General features: G+C 39.9%; 1 pseudogene; it reads right to left on the minus strand.

Annotated features, from left to right (window-relative positions):
* Positions 1–11058, minus strand: part of LOC148852805 (uncharacterized) — a 29851-nt pseudogene extending 18793 nt beyond the window's left edge.
* Positions 11059–14509: the final 3451 nt, after the last annotated feature.

The raw sequence follows: 14509 nt of genomic DNA on the forward strand, positions 1-14509 counted from the left end.
ACACCCAGGGACTATAGACAGATGCAAGATTAGCACATCAGGTATCATCCTCAATGGTCTTACACTTAACCTCTCAGCCCATAATGATCACACACTGCTCGACAAAAGAGGACCTCTCCCTCGGCTACCGGCAATCTTGGTTTCCATCAGTGAGAGTGCATCCCCGATCATTATCTTTGTTGACAAAGGGGTTGATCCTGTCACTATGATCACTCACTCAGATGAATTCTCAGACTATCCCAACATACCCAAGTTTTGACCCCCGCTAAGGATCTCACTGAATGGTATATCAAAGACAACCCAATCCGACACCTAGTGCAGTATCATTATCGAGTCTAGGTTTCAGGTGTAATTTTCCAGTTTTGCCCATCAATCTCCAAGGTCTAGGGCAATACTGGAAATCTGGTCCAATTCAAAAATTCAATTAATCCTACATTGTATGTGCCTAGGGTCTCACCTTGGCAGCTGAGACAGGCCACCCCAACCGACTTGGTGGCACCACAGTGTCAGCCTTGTCAGGATAGGTCTCCCCAGACCAACCCACTGGCTGTGAACATTCTAAACTAACATGAGTCTCATTAAGTGTCCAGTTTAAAGGTATTACACAAAAACATACCAAGGGAACATGAATCAAATATGCACTTTTATTCATTTACAATAAACTCATAAAGTACATCATTTTGATTGAAGCTAAGGGCATACAAAACTGTCTAACAGCTCCTACTTGCACTTAGGTCCAATCAGGTACTAGCCGGAGTCCCATGCTTTCCACGTGTTTCTCAAACACTTTCTATGATAGTGGCTTAGTCAATGGGTACACCACATTCTCCGTTGATGCTACCTCTTAATATCATCCTCCCATAGGTCCAGTGTTGTCATACAACAGAGGAATGGGTGATGTGCTGAATTCCAAATTCAGGAATGAACACCTTCATTCATAAGGCAGCCTCACTTACGGCAATGCACTCAGCTTGGGTTGTGGACTATTAATTTGCTACTCAGGACCCCTATTTGGTGACATTCAGGAAATAGCACACGATTCTATCGTGAAAACATATCTAGATGTAGATTTTCTATCATCTGGATCCGACTGGAAATTGGCATCTGTATACCCTTAGATCTGTAGTGAGCTGCCATCGAATACTAGACAAAACTCTTTTGTCTTTTGAAAGTACTTAAGTATGTTTTTCACAGCAGGCTAGAGCTCCTACCTTGGGTTGGCCTAAAATCTGCTTACTACACTCACTACCTGAGCAATGTTAGGACGAGTGCACAACATGGCATACATGATGCTCCCTACGGCAGAGGCATAGGGAATGACTTTCATGCCATCAATCTCCTCAAAAGTCTTGGGAGACATCTTCTTGAAGAGAGTGACTCCGTGCCTGAAAGGAACATTTCCTTTCTTGGAGTTTTCCATGCTGTATCTTTTGACTATTTTGTCAATGTAGGCAGATTGGGATAATCCTATTATCTGCTTCGATCTATCTCTACAGAGTCGAAGACCCAGTATATAGGAGGCTTCTACAAGATCTTTCATGGAGAATTGCTGTGAAAGCCATACTTTCACCATAGTCATCATTCCTACATATTCGCAATGAGTAGAATGTCATCTCCATACAGAACCAAGAAGGTAACCTTATCTCCACTGTACTTCTTGTAAAAACAAGGTTCATCCGGATTCTGCTCGAAGTCAAACGATTTGACAGCGGAGTCAAAATGGATGTTCCAATTTCTAGAACCTTGCTTAAGTCCATAAATGGATCTATTAAGTTTACATACCATGTTTTCCTGACCTACAACAATAAAACCTTACGGCTACTGCATATAGATAATCTTCAGTAAGATCTCCATTCAGGAATGCAGTTTTGACATCCATCTACCAAATCTCATAATCATGGTATGCTGCTACAGTTAGCAGGATCCTAATGGATTTAAGCATGGCCACAGGCAAAAAGGTTTCCTCATAATCGATGCCTTCTTTCTGAGTGTACCCTTTCTCCACCCGATGAGCTTTGAAGGTCTCAACCCTACCATCGGGGTCCTTTTTCCTCTTGTAAATCCATTTGCACCCAATTGCTTTTACCCTGGAGGGTGGATCTACTAGAGTCCAGACTTCATTGGTCTCCATTGAGTCCATCTCTACTCTCATGGCCTCTACCCACTTCTGGGAATCTATGTCCAACATAGATTTCGCATAAATCACGGGATCCTCCTCCTAGTCAAGGTTTCCACTAGGTAACTATCCTGGTCATAACCATAACGAACTGGTGGTCTGGATACCCGAGTGGATTTTCTAGGTTGGTCACTACCTGGAACTTGTGGGACATCTCCCACTGCTCCTGAGCTCTCCTCATCAATAACAATTTCCTGACGATGGGTGTCTAGGATGTAATCGATCTCCAAGAATTATGCATTTCGACTGCAGAACACTTTCTGCTCACTTGGGTCATAGAATAGGTAATCTACAGAGCCTTTTGAGTAGCCTACAAATAGGAAACGACTGGTTTTGGATTCCAACTTGTCTGCACTCATTCTTTTAACGTGTGCCGGACAACCCCAAATCTTCAAGTGTCTGACACTTGGTTTCTTTCCCATCCAAAGTTCATATGGAGTGTTCGGAACCGATTTGGTTGAAACTCGATTCAACACATAAATCATAATCTCTAATGCCTAACCCCAAAAGGATGTGAATAACTCTGAGTGTGTGAGAAGTGACCGGACCATATCCAATAAGGTCCTATTCCTTCTCTCTGAAATACCGTTAAGTTGTGGTGTAGTAGGAGGAGCTAATTGTGACACTATCCCATTGTCCTTTAAGTAGTCCCTAAATTCGTCAGAGAGATACTCGCCACCTCGATCAGATCAAAGGGCCTTAATTTCTCTCCCTAACTGTTTCTCGACCTCTTGTCTAAACTCTTTGAACTTTTCAAAGGAGTCAGACTTGTGTCTCATTAGGTACACGTAACTATATCGTGAGAAATCATTTGTGAAGGTGATGAAATACATGTGTTGATTTCGTGTCCTAACACTCAGGGGACCACATACATCAGTATGTATTAGGTCAAGTGTGCCTGTACATCTTTCAGGCTTACCGTTAAATGGTCGTTTCGTCATCTTTCCTTGTAGGCAAGGCTCACAGGTGGGAAGATCTTCTATAGTTAGAAAATCCAAAGGACCATTCTTTACCAACCTTGTGATTCGGTCAACACAGATGTGCTAAGTCGGTAATGCCACAGACACGTGGGATTAATAGTATCACAGGCTCTCTTCTTGGGGATTTCAGCCGGCGTAGTTTCGGTTATGTTAGTTTCGAGAGAAGGATGTAGAACATAGAGACCGTTCTCCAGTTCCCCGTATGCGATGAATCTGTTATTTCTTTTAATAGTAATCGTATTAGTAAAGAAGGCAGAATAACCATCTGCACACAGTTTTGAAACATAAATCAAATTTCTCCTTAAATTTTGTACATAAAGACAACCTTTCAGTACAATTATTCATTCTCTATAAATTAACTCCATGGTTCCTATGGCCGTGGCTGCAATAGTTGCAGTAGTCCCCAAGTAGAGTGTAACTTCTCCTTCACTCGGCCTTCTACTTACCTTGAACCCCTGCAGTGAGTTACACGCATGAGTTGAAGCCCCGGAGTCAATACACCAGGAAACACAAGTTTTGAAATTACCTTTCTTGGATTTGGCAACCTTCTTCTGGGGCTTTCTCTTTGCCTTCCTTTTCTTGCCCGATTTGCCAGTTTCAACAAGCATGGCAATGGGCTCATCCTTTTTAATCAATTCTTCAGCTCTTTGCAACATATTGTTGAGCTCTTGCAAACTGACATTCAACTTGTTCATGTTGTAGTTCATGATGAATGAATTAAAGGATGGAAGCAGAGAGTTGAGAATAGCATCAATCTGTATTACCAGATCTAGCCTGGATCCAAGAGCCTCTAGTTCATTGATATAACCCATCATCCGGAGACAATGGTCATGAACTTGTTGGTTCTTGGACATCTGCGCGGTCATGAACTGTTTCAAGACCTTCTGTCGAGTAGAATGATTCTACTCTTCATACATTGTCTTGAGACTATCCAATACATCCTTGGCAAGTTCGATCTAATTGAACTGCCTCTGAATTGGATTGTCCAAAGAGGCAATGATATAGCAGCGGGCAAGGGAGTTTTTCTCCTCCCAATCTTGGTATTCTCTTCTACGAGCCTCAGAAGCCCTATCTCCTGGACGATTCGGGGCAGGATTATTGGCTACCTTATCCACTTTTTCAGAGGTTAATACCAACATAAGGTTCTTGTACCAATCGGCATAGTTTGGGCCCTTAAGCTTGTTGTCGTCAAGAAGCTTTGCAAATTGTCAGTTTGCAATTTTCTGATAAAAGAGAAAACATCAGTCCACAACCTAATTTGATTCATCTTCATTATATAAATATGGATTTTAATCTACGATCCATTTCCATTTATTCATCTCTAAGATTTCCTTCCTTTCTCAGTGACGGAGATTACAGGTTGTCTCTAGAAATGTGGGAAATCACATAGGGTGCATGGAGCTAACTGTTTCAGCTACATAACCCCACCACCTTTCTGTGAAGGATCATATCCACTCATCATATGAGTTTTCCCTTTGGCTTCTGCCAGACAAGGTTCAGAGCCATTTTCAGGTAAACCTTTCTGTCCAGTGAGTGCTTACCCATCATATTCGTGAATGCCAAGGTACCGTGAGAGAGTTCCTGTTTTCTGGTGAAGCCCTTCCCACATCGGTCTATGATGCCCCTATCATCTTATGAAACACTTAGACAAGCCCAACAGCAAATGGATAGCCCATTTTCTGGTGTGTTTCCTCATTACCGAAAGACTCATCCTCATGCTAATGATGGAAGGCCTTTAGAGAGTTCATCATATGAATCTCCCTATCACATGCACTCATATTAGTTGGAGGGAATAGTTAATTACGCCCTAGTTTGATTTAGGTCAAACCAAAGTGGCTCCCATTGACTTTCATAAAGTCAGATTTTGGTGGGCCTTAAATCGATTAGGGTTCTGCACGTAACCTCTTGATGAAGTGTGGGGCCCACCACTTAGGGAGGTCATCCAATGACCAAAAGGGACACCATGGCATTGATGTGCATTCAGCCATGGTGTGCGCAAGAGCCACTGTAGAATGATCATGGGCCAAGCACTTATGGCCTATGTACGTATCACATCACACATCCATACATCTCATGCAGGGATAAATTGATCCAATCAATTAATTATCTGTTAAGGCCCATTGGAAGCCCATTATAAATCCATAATATTGACCATTAATATTATCTAGGTATATGGGCTGAATTAGGGATACCCAGTTCGGCCCATATAGCTTTATCCTTTGAAGTGGGCTTTTAGTAGTTTTAACTATTTAAAACTGGGCTTTTACAGGTTGTGCCGAAATAACCATTTAATTAAATATCAATCCTTAGGCCCATTAGTAGGAAAAAAATAGGGCTGACTTTCAGCCTTGATTAAACCCTAGATTTGGTCCAAACAGTTTGAACCAATCTTGGTTTGAATGGGTCTAGTGTTTGATCTTTAATTAAATCTTTAATTCAAGAAAATAATCTAAAATTAATTAATTGATATAACAAAAACAAGAATCAGTCAAACAGGGCTGTTTGCACAATCCATCCAACAAAACAAAGGTTAGATCACAATCTGCAGTTTCATAAACTGCAAATCACAGATAGCGAATGTCCCATCTGTGAAATCTCCTTCTCTACAAAATCTCCCTTTCTGCGCCGCCATCTTCGATCCAAAAATAAAAAATAAATAGAAATCCTGTTTCTATTAATAATTACATTAGATCGAAGGCCTATACATTAAGTCTAAAAAATAAAAAAAAAATCATTTACAGACCAAATGAAATAAATAAATCAAGAAACTGCAAATCTTGCATTTCTCCCAGTGCAAACCAAGAATTCGATCTCCACTTGTACGAACAACCCATAAATCAAGAAAATCATAAAGAACTATTCTAAACAATAATCAGATTTATATAGAATTAATTTCAGATTATTTTCCCATCAATTTTGGGAACAAATTTCCCAAAACCCATATCTGCGCAAATTGGGTAGAACGCCTTCTGCCTATTTGCGTAGGTTCAGATCTGAAACAGAATGGTTCAAGATTTGAACCATGGCTCTAATACCACTGAAGGGATCGGATATCCATCACATGGACGCCCAAAGATTGCAGAACAAGAGGGCAAATTTCAAAAAAATTTTCTCTCCCTTCAACTCGGAATCGAATTCCCTATTTAGAAAATCATATTTTCAATGATCATTCTTGAACCATAAACTGAACCAGATCTGAACCAAAAGGAGTAGGGAGGGATTATACCTGATACGGAGAAGCATTATCTCCCATTGGAGGTGTTCACGCCCAAGGAAGGATCCAAAATTTGCTCTCACTAAAGATGGCGCAGTGCAGGGAGGAGCAGAATCAGCAATGTTCTTCCAAAAGAACTTGACCCTTCGCAAGAATCAATTGGATGGCATGCAAATACAACTCCAACCAATCTTTTCTCCAAAAGATTGGTATCAAGATCAAATCTTGATTTCTCCCAAGAACTGGAGATCGAACTGCTGGAGGCGGCGGCTGTAGGAAGGAGGCGGCAAGAGAGTATTTGCAGGGTGCAGAGTTCTCTCTTCCTGTGATTTCAGCTCTGAAGACAAGAGTGTGTTGGTTGCATGTCTAAAGGTTGCCACCCCCTCCTCCTTTTATAATCTCAAAGGGATCAGCTCCTAATCCCATTAGGAGTTAGTAACCCAATTCATATTTGGATTAGAAGTCCCTTTAAGTCATAAGGGATAACTCTTATCTTATCTGCAAATCAGATCAGCCATCTCCTAATCTAATTAGGAGGCTTCCAGATCTAAATCTTATTTGGATCTTGAACTCTCTAAGTGGATAGGTCTGGCCCAATCCTATCAGCTGATCCATCTCAGAATTCGCCCCTTTAAATGAATAATCAAATTAGCCCAAATCGAAATGGGCTTAAGGCCCATTTAAGGTTATGTATTCACTTAGCCTTTCAAACTGCTACCCAGTTGGGCTTCCTTGTATGGCGTGGGACCCAAACATTGATTTACACATCAGCCACATGGGTTCGGCCCAGCCTTTCTTACAAGGCCTGTCCGAATACACTGTTATGGGCAGTGCACCCCCTGAAAACCATCTCATGGTCTCTATGGGCCCAACACTTACCCTAAGTGGTCCCTGGGCCAAGCCACCTTGTAACACCCAGGGATTGTGGGCAGATGCAAGATTAGCCCATCAGGTATTATCCTCAATGGTCTTACACTTAACCTCTCAGCCCATAATGATCATACACTGCTCGACAAGAGAGGACCTCTCTCTCGGCTGCAAAGAACAGTGTTGCACTCTCTCTTGTATGGATCCCGGGAATTAAAACCTTTTGCAAACCTTTTAGAAACCATAATATATATACATTTATATTTCATATAAAATTTATTTTGCAAAATAAATCTCAACGATTGAAATCGGCTGTCGACAGTCTTGGTTTCCATCAGTGAGAGTGCATCCCCGATTATTACCTTTGTCCGACAAAGGGGTTGAACCTATCACTATGATCACCCACTCAGATGAATTCTCAGACTATCCCAACATACTCAGGTTTTGACCCCCGGTAAGGATCTCACTGATTGGTACATCAAAAGCAGCCCAATCCGACACTTAGTGCAGTATCATATTCGAGTCTAGGGGTTGGGTGTAACTTTCCAATTTTGCCCATCAATCTCCAAGGTCCAGGGCAATATTGGAAACCTGGTCCAGTTCAAAGATTCAATTAATTCTACACTGTAAGTGCCTAGGGTCTCCCTCTAGCAGCTGAGACAAGCCACCCCAACCGACTTGGTGGCACCACAGTGTCAGCCTTGCTAGGATAGGTCTCCCCAGACCGACCCACTGGCTGTGAACATTCTAAACTAACACGAGTCTCATTAAGTGTCCATTTTAAGGGTATTACACAGAAACATACCAAGGGAACATGAATCAAATATGCACTTTTATTCATTTACAATAAACTCATAAAGTACATCATTTTGATTAAAGCTAAGTGCATACAAAACTGTCTAACAACTGAAGCAATAACAAACTAACTACCTACTGATTTTTAAACTTTCTCTCAACATGATGCTTGCATTCTTCAATCCAGACTTAATAATCTTTCCATTTTCCACTTCCTTCTCCTCTTTAATTTGTCAAAGAGTAATCTTAAATCACCATTCCTCGTGATCCCAAGTTAAATCAACAGTCAAGGAAAGCAGCATTCCACCGAGTGAACATTTTTGTACTAAAATAAGCACTCATTGTTTTAACAATCAAATGTAGCAAAATTAAAATACCCTCTCTTTGTTTTTGAGGTATCATTAGTCTCTCAGGTCAAAACAAGGGAGGTTATTACCATAGGCTTGCTTATGTATCACATCTCCACCACTAAGCATGAGTTCAATGCATCAAAAGGTGAAATGGGACTTGGGTAGCTGGAGCTGAGTGCATTTTATGCTCAAACTCACCCTTTACTTTTGTTTCTAGATGTGAATGCATTTTATGCGCCATCTCACACTAGTCAAGATATATATATATATATATATTATTATTTATTTATTTATTTATTTTTGACACATGATCTTTCTTTTTCAAATTTCACAAGGGCATCACCATTTTCATTCCGATCCATGAACTCATTAGCGTGGTCTCAACATGACTAACAAGGCAAGTTCTAGAATAATCAGACCATGTTTGACCGATATTTAGGCGAAAAGTAATCAAACACTCATAAGGGTTAAATTTGAATTGAATCTTGCCTATTTCAAAATAATGAGGTACCTTACATAGCCAAAAATTCCAGTTAGTCATGCTTGCATCCTATCTTGTCTATTCGACCTAAGCACATAATTCATGATAGTTTGAAATTATTCAAAGATAAGTTCTAGGGAGCAGAACTTCAAAAAGCAAGGTTAAAAGTGATGATCAAAACATGCTGGAGTTAACCCAGAATTTGTCAATTTCCCTTAATCAGATCTGGATCCCCCCACACTTAAGGCATACACCGTCCCAATGTATATGACTGTGCGTAAGATGGAAATAATTAAGAGAACTTCCCTGAACACCTTGTTGAGATCCTTTAGATATGAAATTAGCTGCTAGACACGACCATGTTCCTAAAAACGAAAAAAATCACGACCAAAAATAATTGAACAAAAATAATTGAACTCAATGGGTTGCCTCCCACAAGCGCAATTGTTTAACGTCGTTATGCTCGATGACCTTCTTTGCTTCCTTAATTTGATGAATAATGAGGAAGATTCAATGAAATATCTACCAAGGAGGAGACATTTGCATCCTCAGGGAACAACTTTAATCTATGCCCATTCACTTTGAAAACCTTATTTGTATCGAGACTTTTGATCTCCACTACACCATAAAGAAACACATTAGTAACAATAAATGGGCCCATCCACCTAGAACGCAACTTACCTAGCATGAGTTTGAGTCGAGAATTATATAAAAACACCTTTTGACCAACCATAAATTGTTTCCTTAAAAGTAGATTATCATGAAACAACTTGGTCTTCTCCTTGTAGATTCTTGAATTCTCATAGGCTTCTAACCGCAACTCCTCTAATTCTTTCAATTGGAGCTTTCTTGCCTTGCCATATTGCAATGTTTGATTGCCCAATATGCCTTATGCTCAATTTCAACTGGTAAATGACAAGATTTGCCAAAGACTAACCTATAAGGAGACATCCCTATTGGTGTTTTGTATGCAGTTCGGTATGCCCAAAGTGCGTCATCTAGACGTAGACTCCAATCCTTTCTACCTAGATTCACCATCTTCTCTAAAATGGACTTGACCTCTCAATTGGAAACCTCAGCTTGTCCATTTGTCTGAGGGTGATAGGCAGTGGCAACTCAGTGATGCACCCCATACTTTTTCAGCAAGGCTTCGACAACTCTATTACAGAAATGGATCCCTTGATCACTTATGATGGCTCGAGGAATACTAAACCTACTAAAAATGTTAGATTTGATAAAACCTACAACACACTTAGAATCATCAGTTTTGGTGGCTTTTGCTTCCACCCATTTTGAGACATAATCAACTGCCAAAAGTATGTAAACAAAGCCACAAGAGGAAGGAAAGTGTCCCATAAAATTAATACCCCAAACATAAAAAATTTTGCAAATAAGAATGGGAGTTTGGGGCATCTCATTTCTACGAGACAATGCACCTGTTCGTTGGCATCTTTCACAATTTTTACAGAACAAGTATGCATCTTTAAATAAAGTTTTCCAATACAACCCACTATCTAAGACCTTCCTAGCAGTTCCTTTTAGCCCAAAATGGCAACCACAAGCATAATTAGGACAAAAATTCAAAATCAACATATGTTCACTTTCAGGGACACATCTCCTAATCACTTGATCAGAGCAAAATTTCCACAAATAAGGCCCATCCCAAACATAATATTTTGCCTCATTCCTAATTTTATCCTTCATTGACTTGCTAAGATAACCAAGAAAAATACTAGTAACCAAGTAATTCACGATATCAACATACCAAGGGACCATACCTTTTATTTGGAACAGTTGCTCATTAGGAAAAAACTCAAAGATGGGTGAAGAGTCTTCATTTTTACCATCCTACTTAGATGGTCCGCCACCAAATTTTCAGTTCCCCTTTGATCCTTGATCTCTAAATCAAATTCTTGGTGCAAAAATATCCACCTTATCAGCCTCGGCTTTGACTCCTTTTTCGCTAATAAGTATTTCAAGGCTGCATGATCAGAAAACACAATTACTTTAGAGCCAAGCAAATATGAGCAAAATTTATCTAAAGCAAAAGCAATTGCTAATAGCTCCTTTTCGGTGGTTGTGCTGTTCCATTATGCAGCATTCAGCGTCCCCGAAGCATAGTAAATGACATGACTCTTCCCATCAATCCGTTGACCTAGAACAGCTCCTACAGCATAATTGCTCGCATCGCTCATGATTTCAAAGGGCAAGTTCTAGTTAGGTGGTTGAATAATGGGTGCAATTGTCAGCAAATTCTTGAGCTTATCAAATGCTTCCTTGCATTCATCCCCAAAGTCGAAAGGCAGATCTTTTTGAAGCAATTTGGACAATGGCAAGGCAATTTTTCAAAAGTCCTTAATAAACCTATGATAAAAACCTACATGTCCAAGAAAAGCATGCACTTTCCTAACATTTGCAGGGTAAGGTAAGCTCACAATCAAATCAATCTTTGCCTTATCGACCTCTATGCCTCTAGCAAAAATAGTATGTCCCAACACAATGCCTTCCTTCACCATAAAATGGCATTTTTCATAATTCAAAACTAAATTAGTTTCAAGACGCCTATCCAAAATTTTATTCAAATTATCTAAACAATCATCAAATGAATCACCATAGACAGTAAAGTCATCCATGAACACTTTAATGCACTTCTCAGTAAAGTCAGAAAATATACTAATCATGCACCTTTGAAAAGTACGTGGAGCATTGCACAGACCAAAAGGCATCCATCTATAGGTGAAAGTGCCAAATGGGCAAGTAAAAGTCGTCTTCTCTTGGTCCTCTTGAGCAATCACAATTTGAAAATAACTTGAAAATTCATCAAGAAAACAAAAGAATGCCTTGCCAGCTAACCTTTCTAACATTTGATCTATGAAGGGTAAGGAGAAATTGTCTTTTCTAGTGGCTAAATTTAGTTTCCGAAAATCAATCACCATACGCCAGCCACTTTGTACACTCATTGGGACCAGTTCATTATTTTGATTTCTTACCACAGTGATCCTAGTTTTTTTGGGTACAACATGTATTGGAATACCCACTTACTATCCAAAATAGGATAGATTATCCCTTCATCTAATAACTTAAGGATTTCTTTCATTACCACTTCCTTCATCGCCGGGTTGAGATTCCTTTGTGATTCTCTGACTGGCTTGGCACCATCTTCCAAAATAATTTTGTGCATGCAAATTGATGGACTAACTCCTTTTATATCGGCTAAGGTCCAACCAATTGCTACCTTGTTCTCCTTCAGAACCTTGATGAGCCGTGCCTCTTGATCATCAGTCAACCCTTTTGCAATGATCACTGGCAATGTTTCTTTGTCACCCAAGTAGGCATACTTAAGGTGATCTGGCAAGGTCTTCAACTCTAACTTAGGATCCTGCAAAATAGAAGGTAACAATTTCTTATGAGACAATGATGATGGAATATTAGAATTTGTTAACCTTGGCTCCAATATCTACTCTGAAGCTTCACAGGATGAATCTAACTCTTCCTTCATATCCAATTGTGCACTCAATTCGAGCTCTTCATTCCTATCTTCTTCTCCAAATGTTTTCTGCACAATTGAATAAAAAATGTCAACTGAACAAATCGAATGACATTCATTGGGATACTTCATTGCTTCAAAAATATTAAATTTAACAATCTCGCCGTCAAACTCGACGGAGAGGGTACCCTCATCCACATCTATTTTGGTTTTGGCCGTTTTCATAATTGAACTGCCTAATAGAAGTGGAGCTGAATTTGTGATAGTATCCTCCTCCATCTTCAAGATGTAAAAATTAGCTGGAAATATTAGGTCATTAACCTGCACCAAAATATCTTCAACAATCCCTTCAGGGTAAGTGTTAGAACGGTCAGCTAATTGAATGACTACCCTAGTCTCCTTCAATGGACCCAAATTCAAAGCACAATAGATTGAGTATGGCATGACATTGATAGATGCACCTAAATCTAGCATGGCACACTCTATTCTTTTCTTGCCAATCACGCAAGGTAAAGTAAACATTCCTGGATCAGCACGCTTTTCTGGCAGGGTTCTCTTGATGACAACTGGCACATTCTCCCCAACCTTTACCTTCTCATCACCTCTCAGCTTCCTTTTGTTAGTGCACAACTCCTTTAGAAATTTTGCGTATTTTAGAATTTGCTTGATGGCATCTAGCAAGGGAAATCAATTGTTGAGTGTTAGTCACTAGACCCTTAACTATTTCATCTAAAGACATACCTGAACTTGCGGGTTGATTTTGTGCTTGGGTAGTTCCTAGAATTGGAGGTTGTCTATTGAAAGCTTGAGGCTGGAATCTCTATGGCCCTTCTTGATTTCCATAGCTCAAATTGGGATGATCCCTCCACTCAGGATTGTAATAGTGAGAATAGGGATCATATTTGCGTTGAGGTTGGCCAGAAAATCCTCCTACGGCATTGACGTGTTGCATTGAACCATCTTGCAATGATGGGCACATATATGTAGGATGCCCAAGAATCGAGCATATGCCACAAACCTTAGCCGTTTGTAATTGCCCTATAGCCAATTAACGAACCAAAGCAGTTGGATCAGAAATTTGACTTTCTAGATTAGAATGACTTACCTCATTAACATGTCTGATAGCTCCATCTATTCTTGCTCCAAATTGTTGGGAGGTTTCGTCCATGTTGGAAATCAATTCCTGAGCCACCTCAGGTGTTTTATTGACTAAGGCTCCTCCACTAGCTGCATCTACCATACTCCTATCCATAGGTTGGAGTCCTTCATAGAAGTATTGGATTAAGAGTTGCTTAGGTATTTGGTGGTGCGGACAGCTAGCATGGAGTTGTTTAAACCTTTCCCAGTACTCGTATAGTGTCTCACCACTAAACTGCCTTACCGCACAAATCTCTTTTCTAATATTTGCAGCTCGTGATGTAGGAAAATATTTATCTAAAAACACCCTATTCATCTCATCCCATGTACATATTGAACCAGGAGGAAGAATATATAACTAGTCCTTTGCCTTATCTCATAAAGTAAAAGGAAAAGCTATCAGTTTTACCTGATCCTCAGTCATACCCTATGGTTTCATGCTTGAATAGACAACATGGAATTCTTTAAGATGTTTGTGAGGGTCCTTGCCTGAAAAACCATGAAAAACAGGAAGCAATTGAATCAAACCTGATTTAAGTTCAAAAGCTACCTCGAGAGTGGGGTATATTATGCACAAAGGTTGTTGGTTCATGATTGGTGCAACTAACTCCCTTAGTGTTCTTTTTCTATCAGCCATCCTTTCTTCCTCTTCAAAAATAGGTGTATCACAAGTTGTCATGTCAATATCAGAATTCACATTTTGAGGTGAACGGCCCTTCCTTTGCTTCGCCTCCTTTCTCAAACGACGGGTTGTCTTCTCAATTTCAGGGATATATTCTAGTTCACTTTTTTGAGAAGCACGAGTCATAAAACAAAAGAGGTTAACACAAACAGATGGTACGAAGCAATGAAATTAAAATAGCTCCGTGGCAATGGCGCCAAAATTTTGACGGATTGTCGAAGCCCCCAAAATTAATTATAGTCCAACCTTACAATAAAATTGTAGTAACAGTGGTACCAGGTCAAATCCCATAGGGAGCAAGTAATTAATTTCTCAGCCGAATGCGCAATTTAAAGAGTGG

Source organism: Nelumbo lutea, chromosome 5 (assembly GCF_056320005.1).
Source record: "Nelumbo lutea isolate HS-2025 chromosome 5, American lotus-T2T, whole genome shotgun sequence".
NCBI lineage: Eukaryota > Viridiplantae > Streptophyta > Magnoliopsida > Proteales > Nelumbonaceae > Nelumbo > Nelumbo lutea.